Source organism: Musca domestica, unplaced genomic scaffold (assembly GCF_030504385.1).
Source record: "Musca domestica strain aabys unplaced genomic scaffold, Musca_domestica.polishedcontigs.V.1.1 19, whole genome shotgun sequence".
In the NCBI taxonomy this organism is placed as follows: domain Eukaryota; kingdom Metazoa; phylum Arthropoda; class Insecta; order Diptera; family Muscidae; genus Musca; species Musca domestica.
Window position 1 is genome coordinate 2,832,673 of NW_026712245.1, and position 17,974 is coordinate 2,850,646.

Here is a 17,974-nt window from a genome sequence, read left to right on the forward strand (position 1 = left end):
CCAGTTTGTGTCTCTGATAGTCCTTGAAATAATAGTTTCTTAAATAATACTTGACTATGGGCCTTAAAGTCCTAAAAAAAATATACATTAAAAAATGCAGGATTATTGGTCCGATGGACCATTCCTAACAAATCGGTTGCTCTTTCAAAAATATTTGTCTGTTGATTCTAGAAAAACTTTTGTTAAAAAATACATGATAAGAAAATAACAGTTTTTTGAAAAATCTACGATTATTGCTCAGACGATCTTCGAAAAGAATCATAAAAATTTAATCTTTAATCTGTTGGTCCATCCAAAAAAAAAAAAAAAACTACTAAAATTGGTCTTTTGTTCATAAAAGAAATATTTTTAGAAAAATCCACGATGAAAAAAAGAAACAAAAATTCGAAAAAAAAACAAGTTGGGGTTGGGGCAGTTCTTGAAATAAAATTTTCTTGAAATATGTTCGATAATAGTTCTGTTAGACCTAGAAAACAAAATCATAAAAATTCTAGATTAAGGGATAGATAGATATTCTTCGAAAAAAAAAAAAGAATTTTTAGTTAGTTGGTCCTTAAAAATATCATTGAAATAAATAACCACAACCATTTGCCTTTCGTTACCAGCATTTTTGGAGAGTCCAATTTTGAATCTGCGATGATCCTTGAAATGAAATTTACGATTATGTGTCTGCAAGTCCATGAAAAAATATTCTTCAAAATTACAGACTATTGCTCTGACGCACCTCCAAAAATTTTCTTAAAGATCTATGACTTTTAGTTTGTTTTTCATTCAAAAATATTCTGTGAAAAAATCCCCGATTATTGATATACTGGTCCTAGGGAACATATTTTTAAATAATCTACCATAGAGCTGTCTTTTGAAATTTATTGAAAATTCTCGATTAAGAGTCCAAATGGACAATTTTTGGCCTGTTGGCTCTTCAAAATTATTCACGATTATTTTTAAAAAATTTTTAAACAATTAACTTAAAAAATCCTAGATCTGTTAGTTCAAAGAATATATTCTTAATCTACGATTATATTTATGTTGATCTTTCGAAAATATTCCTAAAATATCATAAAAATACAAGATAATTGTCACTAGGTCCAAAAAACTACTCTTAAAAAAATCGACGACTTTTTTGTCAGGATGGTCCATAGAATTTTTTTTGAAGATCTCCCAATTATAAAAAAATAAAAAAATATAAATACTGCTCTGATGGTCCTTATAAACTATTCTTTTTTTTTAAATATCTACATAAATTGCTCTGATAGATCTTGAATAAATATTCTCAAAAAAATTTACATAAAAGGATTCTGTCAGCTCAGAATAAAAAAATCAACAAATGCTGCTGCGGTTGTCCTTAAAACTAATTTCCTAGGAAAATCCATGTATATCTGTTTGTTATAAATATTCTTACGTTGGCTCTTTATATCCTTAAAATATTTGCTCTGGTCCAGAAGAATGTTAAATGTTACTATGATAACCGATTTTTCGATTATGACATAAAAACATATGATAAAACTAGTCGATTCTTGCAGGTTCTGGAACAGAGCAATTCTTAAAAAACTAAATATTTTTAAGCAAATCCTAGAATAATCCAAGTTTGTAACTCTAATTTCCCTTCAAAAGGTCCATGATTATTGCTTCGATAAAGCTCGAAAAATATTCTAAAAAATCATGATTGTATCCGATAGTTCGAAAAATATGATTGTCTCTTAGGACTTTTTTTCGAAATATGGAAGTTTCAAGCGTTGTTGGTCCTGGAAAGATATGATTAAAAAATTTTAAAATGTATGTATGAAACGCACCATTAAAGCTTTAATGGTCCTTGAAAATTTAGAGTTTTGAAGTCTAAAAATATTGTGAAAACCCCTGATGGTCCTTCGTCCCAACTAGGCATTACTGTGGAAAGTTACAAAATATTGTTCTTACCACATCTGATAATGGTCATAAAGTAAAATTTTGTACTACATTTTAAGAAGGGAGTAATAAGAGAGCATTTCTCATTTGTACCGAGAGAGAGAGAGAGCTAAATGAAAGTACTAACATAAAACACAACCGGTTGGTTGTCTTGTAGTTTGAAGTACTTACTCATTTGTATGGAGCCGTAGCTATGTGTGTATGTATTGCGAGATGATTGCACTCTGAACTCACGCACGTCCAACTAAACAAACGTAACGTATACGTCTTGTGGCACGTAAATCATACGTACCACATACCAAATCTCGGTGTGTTGTGTTGCTTTGGGGGGTTCGTTTCATTCGCGCTGACTGCTGTTGTGTGTCTCAACGTTTTGAGTGGCGAGTGCTGCGCGAACATCCAACAGTCGATGGAAGAAAGACAGAACAACAATGGCCAAACAGAAAAAGAGCCAGCCAGCCATACACGTCAGTTCAGTTCTAGTAAAGTGTTTGATTGAGTGAAAAGTTCGGGAGGAAATTTAGAGAAAATATAACACAAACATACGCAAGGGAAACGCATTTTTTCACTTCAAAATCGATTCAAACAACCAAAAAAAAAAAAGAAAATCTGTAGTCTAATAGAGAAAAAAATATATAGAATATAAAACAAACGGTTTAATAAAATTATATTTTTTTGTAATCAAATCAAATTCGAAACGTCGTAACTTAACTAAATAAGCAACAGAAGCAGCAGCAGCAACAACAACAAATTTAAATTAATATACAAGAAAAAAAGTATTTTTTAAGTGAAGAAAAAAAAATTGTAGAAGAAAAGCCAGCCAGCAAAGGTATGTAGATACATATCTACAATGAAAAGGCAAGAAAAAAGAAAAAAATATGTGAAAATGGAAAAAAGAAAAACGAGCCAGCAGTTGTGGCAAGAAAATAGTTAACAATTAGTTATGTTAACTTTAAAAATAACCTAATTTTTTTGTGTATGTGAACGTATGTTGGTGTGGCTGTGTGTGTTTAATTAATGGTTACTTTTTTTGTTCTTCTTCCGAAACGGAATGCCAGCCAGTGTTTGAAGCCAGCAAGAAAAGTGGTCAAATGGTGGAAAAAGGCAAAAACCTCTTTTTGGGGAGTGTGAGAGTGATGGGAGGAAGAAGGAGGGGGGGGGGCAACGGTGTACAAGTGCAAACGTAAAGTTATGAAAAACTTGTAGTTGGCTGGCTGCACGCATGTAAAACAACAAAAGCAAAAAAACTTAACAAAAAAGGCAACAACTACTGCCAACAAGGAGAAAAATCGATGAAGTTTCAAAAACCAAAAAAAGGAGTGTTAATGTTACTTTTCCCACAGTGTGGTTGAAAAAGTCTGTCTGTGTATGAGTGTGTGTGTTTGTGTTCGAGTGAGAGTGTGTTTGTTCTCGTATATGCTAAAGTAAATTGAATAATGGAATTTGTAAGAAATAAAGTAAAATTCCTCAAATTGAAGAGAAAAAATGAAAAGAAAAAAGATTGCTGTAAATTTTTATTGAAGTTAGTGTTGTAGAAAATATAAAAATTGCAGTTTTCCTTGAAAATATACATATACATACATATGTATGGAAAAATGTACTTAGGATAATAACAAATATTCGGTAAAGTTATTTTTTTTCTTAATACCAGTGATGCCAATCTGGAGCACAACACAATGAATATTCCAGAGACTAAAAAAGTATATAACTATAGAATAGGATTTTATGAATATCCTGAGAAAAATACATATGGAAATTTTCACCTGTTGAAAATAATAATGAGTTGTAAAAAACACCAAATTGGACCCTACATCAGTTGACAACGAAATGTATAGTTGCTGTTGCTATCATTTAAGGAATAACTTTAAGAAAACCCATTTCTGAGCGGAATCTTTCAAGGTCAAGTTCGAAGATGGACTATATCGGTCCACGATGTCGTATAGACCCCATCTAACGGTACCCCCCTGATATTCTGTACTTTGATGATTTAAGGCATATTTTACAATGGAATTGTCTGAAATTCTACACAAGGAGTTCTTGGTGGGCACTTTACCGCCTGTAGGAGAATTGTCTATATAGGTCTACGATATCGTAAATGTCCCATATAACGGTACCTCCCTATATTCGGTATGTTAATGATTTTAGCTACATTTTTCAACGGAATTGTCTAAAAATCCATGCTAGAAGTTCTTTCTAAGCACTTTACGCCCTGGAAGAGAAATGTCTAAATAGGTTCACGATACCGTATAGCCCACATACAACTGTTCCTCCCCTTCCCCCCTTGTCGATATTTTGACGATTTTAGCCACAATATTTACCGTAATTTCTTGCGATGTCGTATTTGAAGTTCCTAATAGGTACTACAGCCTGTGACAGAATATTGTCTATACAAGTCCAGATCCTTCGTATAGCCCTGACGGTACCACCCAATATTTAGTATTTTGATGATTTTAGCTACATTATTCACTGGATTTTTTTTAAGTTTCGTATTTGAATATTGTAATCGCTTATGAGAAAACTTGCCTATGCATGTCCACGTCTTCGTATAGACCCCAATATAATGGCTATATTCGGTATTTTTAAGATTTTAACAGAACCTTAAACGGATTTTATTTTATTTATTTTTTGGTACGGTACCTCTCTAAATTCGGTATTTTGATGATTTTAGCTACATTATTCACCGATTTTTTTCAAGTTTATGACAAAAGTTGACTTTGAAGGTCCACGTCTTGTAATAGACCCCGATATAATGGCTATATTCGGTATATTTAAGATTTTGACAGAATGGTGGAGGATATTCAATTTTGGCCCCGCCGAACTTACTGCTTTTTACTTGTTATACCCCACAACATTGACGTAGGTAGGGGGAGACCTTGACACCAACCCAACCAACAAACCGAAATGGTAAATTTTTAGATATTCTTATAACATTTTGGTTGAAAATCTAATCGGTTGGAAAATCCATACCCCAAAATTATTTCTCACAAGCATTTCTGGCTATGTCGGTTCCCTACATCACACTGTGTTAGAAGGTATTATGGACTTTTTTGTAGCTTGTAAAAAAGGGGAAGATAATACAAGATAAGCGTTGAAATTCTGGTCCTTCCCCTAACTCAAGATTTAACAAATTAAAAAGTATCAGCCGATTTGGCTGAGTTTGACCTACACTAGGATTATTCAAAAATTTGATCCTTTATGGAGCAATATTATCCAAATATGCGTGATGTACCAGATATAGTGGACAGAGGTGTTCCACTTTATCTAATACTGATAAAAATCTTGGGATGTGCTAATCAAAAATGTAACCTTTTGTGTGTGGTGAGGTACAAGAAGAAGTGATCCGACAAATTCCATATTCACGTCAATTCTCTGGTTGAGCGAAATATTTAGATACACCAAGTATGAAAAGAATCACTTACACTTTTCGGTATTACCAAAAGAGATAGACCAAAATCTATCATTTTCATGCCAGATGTGTGAATTTTAAAGAGAATCGGAGCTTGTTTCGCATTTTATAGGCGTTTTGGTTATTCAAAACTTTTGATCCCAATGTGGGGGAGATTCCAGAAGAAGTCCCATATCTACTATCTTCATACCAAATCTTGTATAAATAAAAATATTGGGATGTGTGAAATTCGAAGAGAATCTGATGGTTATTTCGCATTTTACGAGATATACAATTATTCAACATTTTGACATATTATTGGGAAGGTTCCAGAAGGAATGATCCGGCATATTCCATCTTCACACCTGCTCGTTTGTTAATAGAAATATTGGGATGTGCCGAGTTTGGAAATAATCGGATGTTCAATTTGCATTTAATGAGCTTAATGGTTATTCAAAATATTGACCCCTTTGTGGGGGATGTACCAGAAGTAGTGGATCGATATCTTCCATCTTCATTCCAGTTCTTGTGTTAGTAAAAGTATTGGAAGAACCAGGTGCTTTTTTGAATTTAATGATAGTTATAATTATTCAACATTTTGACCCTTTGTGGTTGAGGTACATGACGCACTGAAATGATCTATTCCATTTATGCACCTGATATAGTACTTATACAAATATTGGAATTTGCAAAGTTTGCTCAAAATTGGGATATCCTTTCGTATTCTATCAGGTAAATTTTTTTCTGCGACAATGTTGACCTTATGTGGGAGAGGTGCCAGAAGCAGTGAACCGATATTGTCCTTCCACGAACTCGATCTAAGTTTGATAATATTACGATGTACCAAGTTCGGACCAAATCGGATGCTCCCTTCGAAAGTTATCGTGCGCACCAACCAGCCAGACAGACAGACGGGCGGACAGACGTGCCTAGATCGACTCCAAATGTCCTGAAACAGATTCGGTCCAAAAAGACCTGCCTGATATACGTTTTGGCCGTATCAAATGATATATATATATATATATATATATATATATATATATATATATATATATATATATATATATATATATATATATATATATATATATATATATATGGTATAAAAATAGGTTGTAGCCAAAGATTTTCCAAAGTGAGTTGGATAGGATTGGTGTGTATGGCAATTGGGAAGATCCATCACAATATGATCAATACGCACTCAATATTGAATTGAAACAACTACACCACGCTGAACGTAGTTGGGTCAAAACCATCAATGATTTGTCAAGGTAGCTGACGTTCTTTAGCTGCAATGGATGGTGGGTGGACTCCGAGGGCGACAGTCATACTATAATGGTAAAGTATTAAGTACTCGTTGACTACATCGGTATTATGATCCTCATGCCTCTCTCATAAACTTTTTGATCGAGAGATTTCCTTTTATCTTCCTCTTTATTTCTACTTTTCAATTTATAGTAGAGAGTTATAGTTACGCCGGCGACTTGAATTTGCTGCCTAAAATGACCCATCGGATTCTGGCATATTTTATGGTAAGAATTGAATGTTCCTCGATCTGTATTTTCATCTCCACAGATCATGTGCTGAAGAGTGTAGCTGTGGATATTTTCATATTTCTCACTTGGGGAACGTCTGGAGGGCGCCGAATTAAGTTCCGTAAATATCAATTCAATTTATTTCACTCTATCGCGTTTGTATTTCTTGTTACGGCCAAAACATGCACCATCGAATTAATGATTAAAGATCCTAGGCCTTTTTGGAGGAATGCCGTTTCTGGACATTTGGAGTCGATCTAGCGGTGTCCGTCCGTCTGTTTGTTATTATCAAACTAAGATCAAGTTATCGTCCGCCTGTCCGTCTGTTGTGATCACGCTACAGTCTAAACGAATTTAGATAGGAAGCAAAAATTTTGCACAGATGGGCTATATCGGTCCAGGATATCGTATAGCCCCCATATAACGGCACCCCCCCATTATTCGGTGTTTTGAAGATGTTAGCCGCATTTTTCAGTGGAATTGTCTGAAGTTACATTTTTCAACGGAATTGTCTGAAATTGTACACAAGAGGTTCTTTATGAGCACTTTACTCCCTGACAGAGAATTCTCTATATATCCTCCATATAAAGGTACCCCCGATATTTGGTATTTTGATGATTTTAGCCATATTTTCCAATGGTATTGTCTGAAATTCCACACAAGGAGTTCCTTGTGATTATTTTATCCCCTGGAAGATAATTATCAATATAGGTGCACGATATGGTATAGCCCCAATATAACGGTACCCCTCAATATTCGATATTTTGATGATTTTAGCCACATTTTTTAATGGAATTGTCTGAAATTCCACACATAGATTTGTCTATATAGGTCCACAATATCGAATATCCACCATATATCGGAACCTTCCGATATTAGGTATTTTAAAGATTTTAACTGAATTTTTAATGGATTTTATTTTTTTTTTTTTTTGAAAATTTTCTTATCCGTTTCAAATGGTGGAGGGTTTTCAATGCTCGGCCTGGCCGAAATTACTGCTTTTTTACTGCTTATTTTACTTCAAATTAAGTTTATATCCACTCTAAGTCAAAATTTTCTTTAGTATTATTTTTTTTGGGGAAAAGTGTCAAAGGGACAAATATTCTACATCAAATTTCATTTTGAGTCTCTGAGTAAAAGAAATTTGTATACTCAACATGTACCATAAAAAATATAAATCAATCTCGATTGGCAAAAAAATCTTTTTTTTTTTTCGACAAATTTTGCCTTTTTTCGAAATTCTCTGCAAAGTGCCTTATAATTTCATTTTTCAATATCTATTCTGGGTTGTGGGAATTCCAAGTGGACAAAACCCCAAAAGAGAATGGATTTCTTAGGCTAAACTTTTTCAGACCTCTATATAGCTTTGGCCATACATAAAAGGGACAGCAATATTTTGAGATATATTTAATATAGAGCTTTGAGAATTTAATGAGAACTTTGAATTTTTTCAAGAACCATTTGCTTAAAAAAACTATATGGTCAAGACTTTCACAATAAATAAAACAAGTAAAAAAGCTGTAAGTCCGTCCAGGCCGAACTTTGAATACCCTCCACCATTTGGAACAAATTTGGCAAATCTCAAAAAAAAAAAAAAAAATGAACAAATAAATAAATAAAATAAAATAAAATCCGTCAAAAAATTTTTTAAAAACTTAAAAATATCAAATGTAGCTGTTATATTAGGGTCTATACGACGACCTGAGTAGGTAACTTTTGTCATAAGCCATTACAATATTCAAATGCGAAACTTAAAAAAAAATCCGTGAATAATGCAGCTAAAATCATCAAAATACCGAATATCGGGTGGTATCGTTATATGTGGGCTATACGAAGACGTGGACCTGCAGGGACAATTTTTTGTCTTAGGCTATCCATTTCGAACTTCAATTACCAAATTTGAAACAATTACCGATGAATATTGTCGCTAAAATCATCATCAAAATCATCAAAATATCGGGAGGTACCATTATATGGGGGATATACCAAAACGTGGACCTACATATCCCATTTCCAATACCAAAAGTCCTGCAGACATAATATACATTTGAGTAAAATTGTATCAATCTACTTCAATTCGTTCGGAAGCTAGAGTGATTTCCACAGACGGACGGACATCGCGTGTATTGAAAAATAATATTTATGTACGAAAAAAAATTCTCAATTTTTTCAATTGATTTAAAATACACATTGTTCTGAAATTGATAGATTTTCCTTTTAAATTATATATACCCTCTATAGCCATATGACTGAGGATATAAATTTCTGATAATTGTAAAAACTGGCATTGTTTGAAACTGCCAAAATTATGATGTTTCTACAGAACGAAATGACCAAGTTATCAACACTTTTTAATACCTTTGTTTAAATTTTCTCCTCTCACCCTTCCCCACTCTCTCTCTCTCTCTCTTTCTTTCTCACTGCAATCAACCTGATTTTATTCACATAATTTTCTCAATGAAATTTATTAAATCCTCAATTAACATAAACATCGATCTTCAATCAGTTCCCAACTGTCTGTCTGTCAGCCATTCGGCAGTCCGTCTGTTTATCTGTTTGACTTTATAGTGTATAACTGTTTATTGTGCTTGCTCTTCTTTTTGAAAATTAAAATCCAGAAAAGTAAACAATACAAAAAACAATAACAAAAAGAGTGGAAACTTTGTATTCCGTACACATGGAGAGCAAGGAAAACAAATGAGGTTGTATACTTACAACAACAAAAGCAAAAAATTAATGTGTATTTGTGTGCACCGACCATCTCATTATAGGTACGAAAAAACAACAACAGCAAATTGAGAATTGAATTAAACACAACAACAACGGAACACAAGTGATGTAGCTAATGGTAATGTGGTTCCGTTTTGTTGTAATCCAGAACAGAAGTTCGTTGTGTGCCATGTCATTTGACCCCTCCAAGTAGAGAAGAAAAAAATATTGTGGCATGAATCAGGAAATTTTAAGGCAATTTATTTTAATATTTACTCCTTAGAGAAGGAGACGTAAGGTATATTTCTAATAGAGGACCAATAGAAATTATCTGATCATAGAACAACGTTAAACTGTCGTCCGTTCATTGAAGGACTTTAAAAGAAGAAAATTATGTACCTTCTGTCAATGTGAACTGGAGACTTTAAAATATTTTTTTTTTCAAGAAATGCCTTTTTAAAGGGAATTTTAAAACACTTCTAAGAATACCTTGAAAACACGTCTGTAGATTTAGAAATTCTGCTATTTGTAGAAAACTGTAGTAGACTGACTTGTCGTCTTCCTTTCAGACGTCCAAAAAACTCGCTCGCTTTCGAGTGAAGAGTGAAATTCGCTCCGGTTCCTTGCTTTTATTGTACACGATCCCCAACCTCACCCAAAATACATAGCAACATCAACCCAGTTTGATGTTACACAGGCACATTCCGCTCCCACTCGAATTTTCAAACAGGTGGGACTCGGGAGCACTCCCGACCCTTAGACCTAACTCTATTCCCGATTCTGCTCCCACTCGAATTTTCAAGCAGATGTGACTCGGGAGCGCTCCCACACAATACGAGGGAGTGAAGAGTAAACTCCGCATAAAACTCTCACTCTTCGTGCAATCCTGCTTGGTAACAGTTTAACTCCCGAGGGGAAACGAGCAAACCTGTGCTCTGATTTTAAAAAGCCTTCAGTCTATAAAAGAGTATCTGTCGGCAAAACAGAATAATACTTCCTACTAGAAAAGGCGTTTAGACGGCCCCTGAATGAAATTGTTAAAAGTCTTCTCTTTCATGTAGTCCATTAAAATGTCTTCGGATTAGAGTAGACTTTTAAAATCACTTCGGTCTGTACAATAACTTTGCAAAGTCTATGAAAATACACATTCATGGCTCTGAAGTCCTAGATTCTAAAAAAACCCGCGATTTTAGTTTTCACAGTTCCTCCGAAATATACTTCAAAATTCACGTGACTTAGAGTTTGTGATTTTGATAGTCCTTAAACAATTATACTTACAAATCACACACGTCTTATGGGTCCTTAAAAAGAATAGAATAGTAATAGTCGAAAGTCCTTGGAAAAATATTATCTATATGCCAATCTTTTGACTCTGATAGTCCCTGAAACTAAAAGTCCTTAAGGGAAAGTTACGTTATTTATAACGGTACTAGCGACATGGCTGCAAATTGATGAGGAGGTAGGAGACAAATATAGGATAATATTTATTCCGCAAGGTACCATAAATTGAGCTCATTCTATTGGTAGAATTCTAACAGTTGGAACTAAGATTAGTACTTTTAGTAGTACTAAAAAACACTATATTTGGTACCATTTGGTATTATTTGAACGGATAGAGCTGAAATGTAGACGTTTGATATAAGAATAAAGTTGGGGAACTAGGGTTGATATAAGGAGGTGGTTTCTGAAATGTGTACTTTGTTTAGGAACTTTTCGAAATGGTACTAATTTCGAAATGTTGATATGGGAGTCACTGTTAGTGTGTATGGTGGAAATATGTGCTACTGCAATATTTGGAATAGAGGCGGAATGCCGAAATTTTATATTGAGGTATCTGTTGGTATGTGGTGTTGAGATTTGGAGAGGTTTTTGTAAATGCGTACTGTAATTGTACGAAAAGTACTAAATAGTACTAAATTTTGTTTTGGGTGAGAAGATAGAGATAAAATTCTGACATTTGATATTTGGAATGAATAAATTTTATATTGAGTTCTCCGTTGGCATCGGGGATTGAGATAGGGAGGTGGTTTTTGAAAATATGTTCTATAATAGTACGAAAAGCACAACATGGTACTAACTTTGGTATTGGGTGAAGGAATAGAGCTGAAATCCTCAAATTAGATAGTGAAGTCTGTGTTGATATATGGTGTTGAGATTTGGAGGTTTTTTTGTTTTTTGCTGGAATCCCGAAATGTGATATTGTTGATATGTGAGGTTTGTTCGAAAAAATACTAAATTGAACTAATCTTGGATCACTTTTGGTGTCTAGGATGGTTTGGATATGCGTGCTAAATGTTACTAAATTTGGTATTGGTTGAAGAGATATAGCTGAAATTCTGAAATTTGATATTGAGGTGACAGTTGGTTTGTAGGGTTTACATATGGAGATGTTGAGATTGTTTTGATGTTGAGATGGTTTTACTAATATTATTCTGAACTTGAAAATGGAAATTTTGAAGACATTTTGGCATATAAGATAAACATTTTCTTATTATTATTTTTCCAGAAAAAGGAAAAACTTGAAAAGAAAATCTTGTGTATTTTGAGAACTAACAAGCAAAAAAGTGCGGGACTTTAAATACCCTCCAACATTTGGAAAGAACTTGAAAAGTTTTAAAAATAAATTATAGAAAAGTACCTTTTGAATAAAACCCGTTAGATGGGAGCTATACATAAGTAATGGGGCCTGCATAAGTAATCATCAAAACACCGAAAAAGGGAAGCACCGTTGCATGTGGGCTATACGAAATCGTGAGTCTGCACAAACAATTTTCTGTCATAGGCTGTAGTATCCATTATGAACTTTAAATACCAAATTTGAAACAATTCCGGTGAATAATGTCGCTAAAATCATCCAAATACCGAATATCGAGAGGTACTTTTATGTGACAACACGTGGACCTGCATGACCTATTTTCAACACCAAAAATCCTGCAGACATAATATGCATTTGATTAAAATTTTATCAGACTAGGGTAAGTGTACCAGTAGTCGGCACTTTTAGGATTTTCGCGTTTTTAATCGCTCACCATTCTGAGTGGAACATTTCAAAGTTAATTTATTCAGATTCGAAATTTCGTATAGTTTTTGCAATAATAAAAAAAGTTTTAATAACTTTTTATTAAATTTCATAAATTTGTAGTTTTATTAAAACAATGCTTTTTTGCCAGTAGTCGGCACCACTTGCCAATTGTCGGTATGGTATTTTCCAACAGTCGACATACCAAATTTTTTGTAAGAATAATTAATAATAATAATAAATTAATTCATTAAAATATAATATTTTTGTTTAGTTAAACTGATTCGACGTCTTTATTGTACTTTTCTTAAGAATATGAATTGTTGAGGACCTTCACAGACAAAAATTTAATTTTTATTAGAATAATTCATCTTTTCTTGGCAAAATTGTGCACAAAGATAGCTGACAATATATTTGAAGTAAACAAAATACATTTAGTTATAATAGTTTCATTTATTTGGGCTTAAAAATAAAAAGTGCCGACTACTGGGACATGCCGAACTTAGGCACACTTACCCTACTTCATTTCGTTGGGAAGCTAGAGTGATTTCCACAGACGGACGGACATCGCTGAATCGACATAGAATTTTATGCCGATCAAGAATATACATACTTTGTGAGGTTCAAAATATATATTTGGAGGTGTTACAAACGGAATGACAAACTTAACATTCCATCCATACTATGGTAGATCGTATAAAAAGGCCTAAGACGAACTGTTGAATCGAACCTAAGATTTATAGGAGGGCTGTTTGGGAGTATTTTTTTTTTAATTAATGATTCGTGGTTTGGTAGACCTTTATTTTTTAAGGATCCATTATTTTGGCTTCCAATGCGATTATATCTATAGAAGTCCTTGGTCCAAAATATTTTTTATGAATGCAGGTGTGCAGCTCTGAATTAGGTGAAAAATATAAAAAAGTTTGGATCTGAAAAAACATTTGTAAAAAATGCATGAACGTGACTCTTATAATGGGTCAATAGTCAACGTTATAGTTGTTCCTCAGGAAGAAATCTTAAAAATGTCATTGCTATAGCTTTGTTATTCTGCAGAAAATATTTTTAAAAATCCGTAACTATGGGTTATAGATGTGATAGATGATTATAGATGTGATTAGATGATTTCTGAAAACCACGCTTTTTTAGACCCTCTTTTTTAACATTCTACTTCGACGATTTGTCCTGATACTCGCTCAAAAAGAAAAATCCACAATTATGGCGTTGGTCCACAGAAAACTTTTAGGAAAGAACTCTATGAATAGAATATCTTTCTCTATCTCTCTCTCTGAATGGTTTCCTGTATTTAGAAATCCTTTAAAAGCTCTTCTATCAGTCCATTTATTTTAGAGACAGGATAAACAGTTTATTTTTTGAAAAATATTATTTTTATTTCATAAAAACTACGATTCTCTTAAATTGATCCCATTGTAATAAAAAAACTTCCATTTCAAACCCTCCCACCAAAGAAGTTGTATACGAATGTTGTTTACGTCACAAATGTGTGTCAAACATACGTAACAGTCTCTGGTGGATCATACCTGGTAGTTATTGTTGTTGGCATTACTTGATGGGTCACAAAACGCGAAGAGAAACTGACCTAAAGGGCGTGAGAGTGAGACACACCACAGCAAATGGGGCCCAGCACTAAACCCGAAACATATTGGTCGAAGGGGCAGTGTAATTGAAAACTTTTCAAAAATTCATCGCCAATGCAGTAAAACTGCCACCACGTGAACCACCAAATTCCAAGAAACTATCAAAAATCTGCAATTAATGGAAATTTTGTGGCACTTTGTTGCTTTAACGGGGAAAAGGAAAAAAACCACAGCCACAACTCCCCCACACACTCAGGCTTTCATCAACATTTTTTTTTTTGGGGTTGGCAGGGGGATTCTTCGAAAATATTCTTTTATAAATTAGCATTTAATTGTTCACTTGCCACAATTGAAGGTAGTTTGGCTAAATCCAAAATACCAACAAGAATAACCCCAGCCACACAAGCAAATGCCTCAATGAAAAACAAACACCACAGCCGCATCATCTGTTATTTGCTTGTGGAGCAGCATCTTCCAGTAAACTCGCTGGCGTATCGAAAACAATCAAATCGTAAATAAATCGAAATATTTTTATAAATGATAATCAAAACGATATGAAATGTTGGATACAGGTAGACCATACCAAATATGTGTGTGTGTGTGTATGTTTTCGCCTTTATTGTGTGCAAATAGCAGGTGTATAATTTTCTTAAGAGATGAGTCAATAATCCTCCTCCTCCTCCTCATGCTTATCCTCCTCCTTCCACCACTTGAACGCGATATAATCAACATGATGTGAAATTACTGTAAACTACTACAGCTACAGTGGCACTACAGCAACAATAAATAGTTAATGAAAGAAACATGTAACGGAGAGTGTGAGAGAGAGGGAGAGAGGACACAACCAAGAAAACCCCTTGCTCAGAGCTTATTTTCTTCGTCATCATCGTCGTCTTGTTCTTCTTCTTCTTGTCAGGAAGGAAAACACTTAATTTAAAATCTTTTTATTTTTTAATTTTCTCATTACTCGTAAATAACGCTGGCCTTTTTTTAAATGCACTTCAGCGTCGTCCACCCAGCATGAGCGAGGTTCGTTGGAACAGTGAGTCAGTCAGCAAACGGTGGGATTTACAAAAAAATATTTCAGAGCCACTACTGTTTGCAAGAAATAAACAATGGCATATCAGATGCCATTGCGCAGCAGAAATTATCGCAGCCAGAAGTTCTTTTTCTAGAAATTTTTTTGAATAAATTATTTAATGATAATGGCAATTTTGGCTAAAAACATAAACATATCATGTTAACATCAAAGGAACTGATATTTATTGGGAAAATTCAGTTTATGAAGCCGGATATATATGATGCTGTTATTTGTTTTTTTTTTTTTCAAATGTTCCCACGAATAGAAGATTAAAAGAGATCTCGAAAAGCACATACAACAAGAAAAAGATTCTTAGTAGCCTACGCGGTCTGATATATACCTTCAGCATATGATATTTTAATTATATTTGTAGGTTTTTGTAGCAAACATATACAAGCCACTCATCCGACTGCTGTTAAAATTATTCCAGTGACAGCTCTTTATATTATTTACAAGCGTACGAAAGCATTTTGGTGAGAATTTTTCAGAATAAAAGTTATTCGTGATAGAATTCAAGCGTTATAGTGTGATTTATTTTTATTTGGCTGGAAAACCATAAGCGGCTATCGTTAGAGCACTCCAGCATTTAAATGTGAATAAATCTTTTGTGTCTCGTGCCATCGCCCGTTACCGACGTCAGGGGAAATGGTTCGAAAAGTAGAGAAGCTACTTGATCGAAACCCGCGTCGCAGTGGCCGAAAAATGGCTCGTGAGCTGAACATATCGCAATATTCCATTCGGCAAATATTGAAAAATGAGCACGGGGTGATTCCAAAAAGTGCAACAACTTACACCGCAACAGAAAGAAAATAGACTCAACAGAGTTAAAGAGTTGCTTTGCTTGGCCGAAAGTGGTGAACTGCCGAATTTGGTTATCTCCGATGAGAAAACATTCGTTGTCCAGCAGTTTGTAAATCACCATCGCACTCAGCACGCGCCACCCAAGAATGATTAAAAAATTAGGTTCCTCGCTTCATTTCCAGCACACAATGCCCACCAAAATCTCCGGATACCAATACGTTGGACTATTGTGTCTGGAGTATTTTCGAAAGCAAGATTGATACCAAAAAAATAGTGTCGCTCACCTCAAGCAAGTGCTTTACCGGGAATGGCCCAAAATAACGCAGAGCAACATTCGGGCAGCGTGTGACGGTTTCATTGGCAGTTTGAAGGCCATAATTCGTGCCAAAGGTTATCAATTCGAACAAATGTAAACTTGTTCTAAAATATGATGGTATTTCCGACATTTTTTGCTTTCATTCAATAAATTTAAAAAGAAATGTAAAAATTGTGTAGTTTAGTTCGACCAGGCCGAACCCTCCACCATTTGGGTGAAGCTTGAAAAATCTTGAAATCGAAAAATATCGCACAAATAAAAACCGTTATATTGGGGCTATACGAAGACGTGGTTCTGCATAAATAATTTTTGTCATAGGCTGTGGTAACGGTTCTGAACTTCGAATACGAAATTTTAAGCAATTCCGGTGAATAATGTCTTGTGTGGATTTTAAGAAAATTCCATTAAAATTTTGTCTGAAATCATCAAAATACCGAATATCGGGGGTTACCGTTATATGGGGGCTATACAATATCATGGATGTATATAAACAATTCTCTTCCAGGGGGTAATGTACTCACAAGGAACTTCTTGTGTGGATTTTCAGACAATTCCGTGGAAAATGTTGGCTACAATCACCAAAATACCGAATATCGGAGGGACTGTTATATGGGGGATATACGATATCGTATCTTCTCTCAATTCACTTTCAGGAGGAAAAGTACTCACAAAGAACTCTTTGTCTAGAATTGTAGACAATTTAATTGAAACATGTGGCTGAAATCAGTAAAATACAGAATAACGGCGGGTATCGTTATATGGGGCCTATACTTTATCGTGGATCGAACTTGACCTGCATGCACACTGATATATTTTTTTTAGTTTCCTATCTTAATTCGTTTTGACTCTAGCGTGACCACAACAGACGGACAGACGGTCGGTCGGACGGACAAAGCTTTATCGTTTCAGAATTTTACGCTGATCAAGAATAAATATACTTTGTTAGGTAAAAAATTAGTATTTCAATGAGTTACAAACGGAATGACAAACTTAATATACCCTCCATACTATGTAAAGCGGATGGTATACAAATTCAATTTAATCCTTAGCTACCCTAACTTCACAAATATTTCACTAAACCAGTTCCTATAGGTATGATTGTTTTCATATGTTTCATATCACTCATACGCAGAGTTCTCATACAAACGACCCGAGTCCATAGAAGTTAGTAAGGAAATAACTAGTTCATGCGATCGATCAATTGGCACAACTCTACAATATTTCATTTAAAATTAGTTGAAGTGCGTTAATGGAATATTACGTTCTACTCCCATCAACAGAATAAATGGATAAAATTATAAAAAGCCTAAATCCCATATAAGCCGAGGTACTATTCATGTTTATCTCAACTTCGAATATTAGAAAACAAAAGCATTCCACAAAAATAGATTTTTTTTTGAAAAATCATGAATCATTTCATTTATTTTATTTCTTAGTAGCCGCAATTTTTAGATTTTTAAAATTATTTTTAATCAGGTTTAAAAACAATTAAAGAGACATCTGGATTATTTCAGATTTAAAAATTAATGGGTCGTGTCAGTTCGCTGTTTGGTATAGTCCCCCGGTTTCAAGTTTTTTGTTTTAATTTTGTATTACATTTTCCATTATTTTTCTTTTGTACTTTGAGC

The 17,974-nt window shown here is 34.1% G+C and overlaps 1 protein-coding gene across 3 annotated transcripts in view; it reads left to right on the forward strand.

Moving 5' to 3' along the window:
* Window positions 1-2,110: 2,110 nt before the first annotated feature.
* LOC101888315 (potassium voltage-gated channel protein Shaw) overlaps window positions 2,111-17,974 on the forward strand; it is a 44,748-nt gene continuing 28,884 nt past the window's right edge. For all 3 annotated transcript variants that reach the window (XM_059121134.1, XM_059121132.1, XM_059121133.1), the window contains exon 1: window positions 2,111-2,734. The gene's annotated coding sequence lies outside the window, so the exon portion shown is untranslated. The remainder of the gene's footprint in view (window positions 2,735-17,974) is intronic.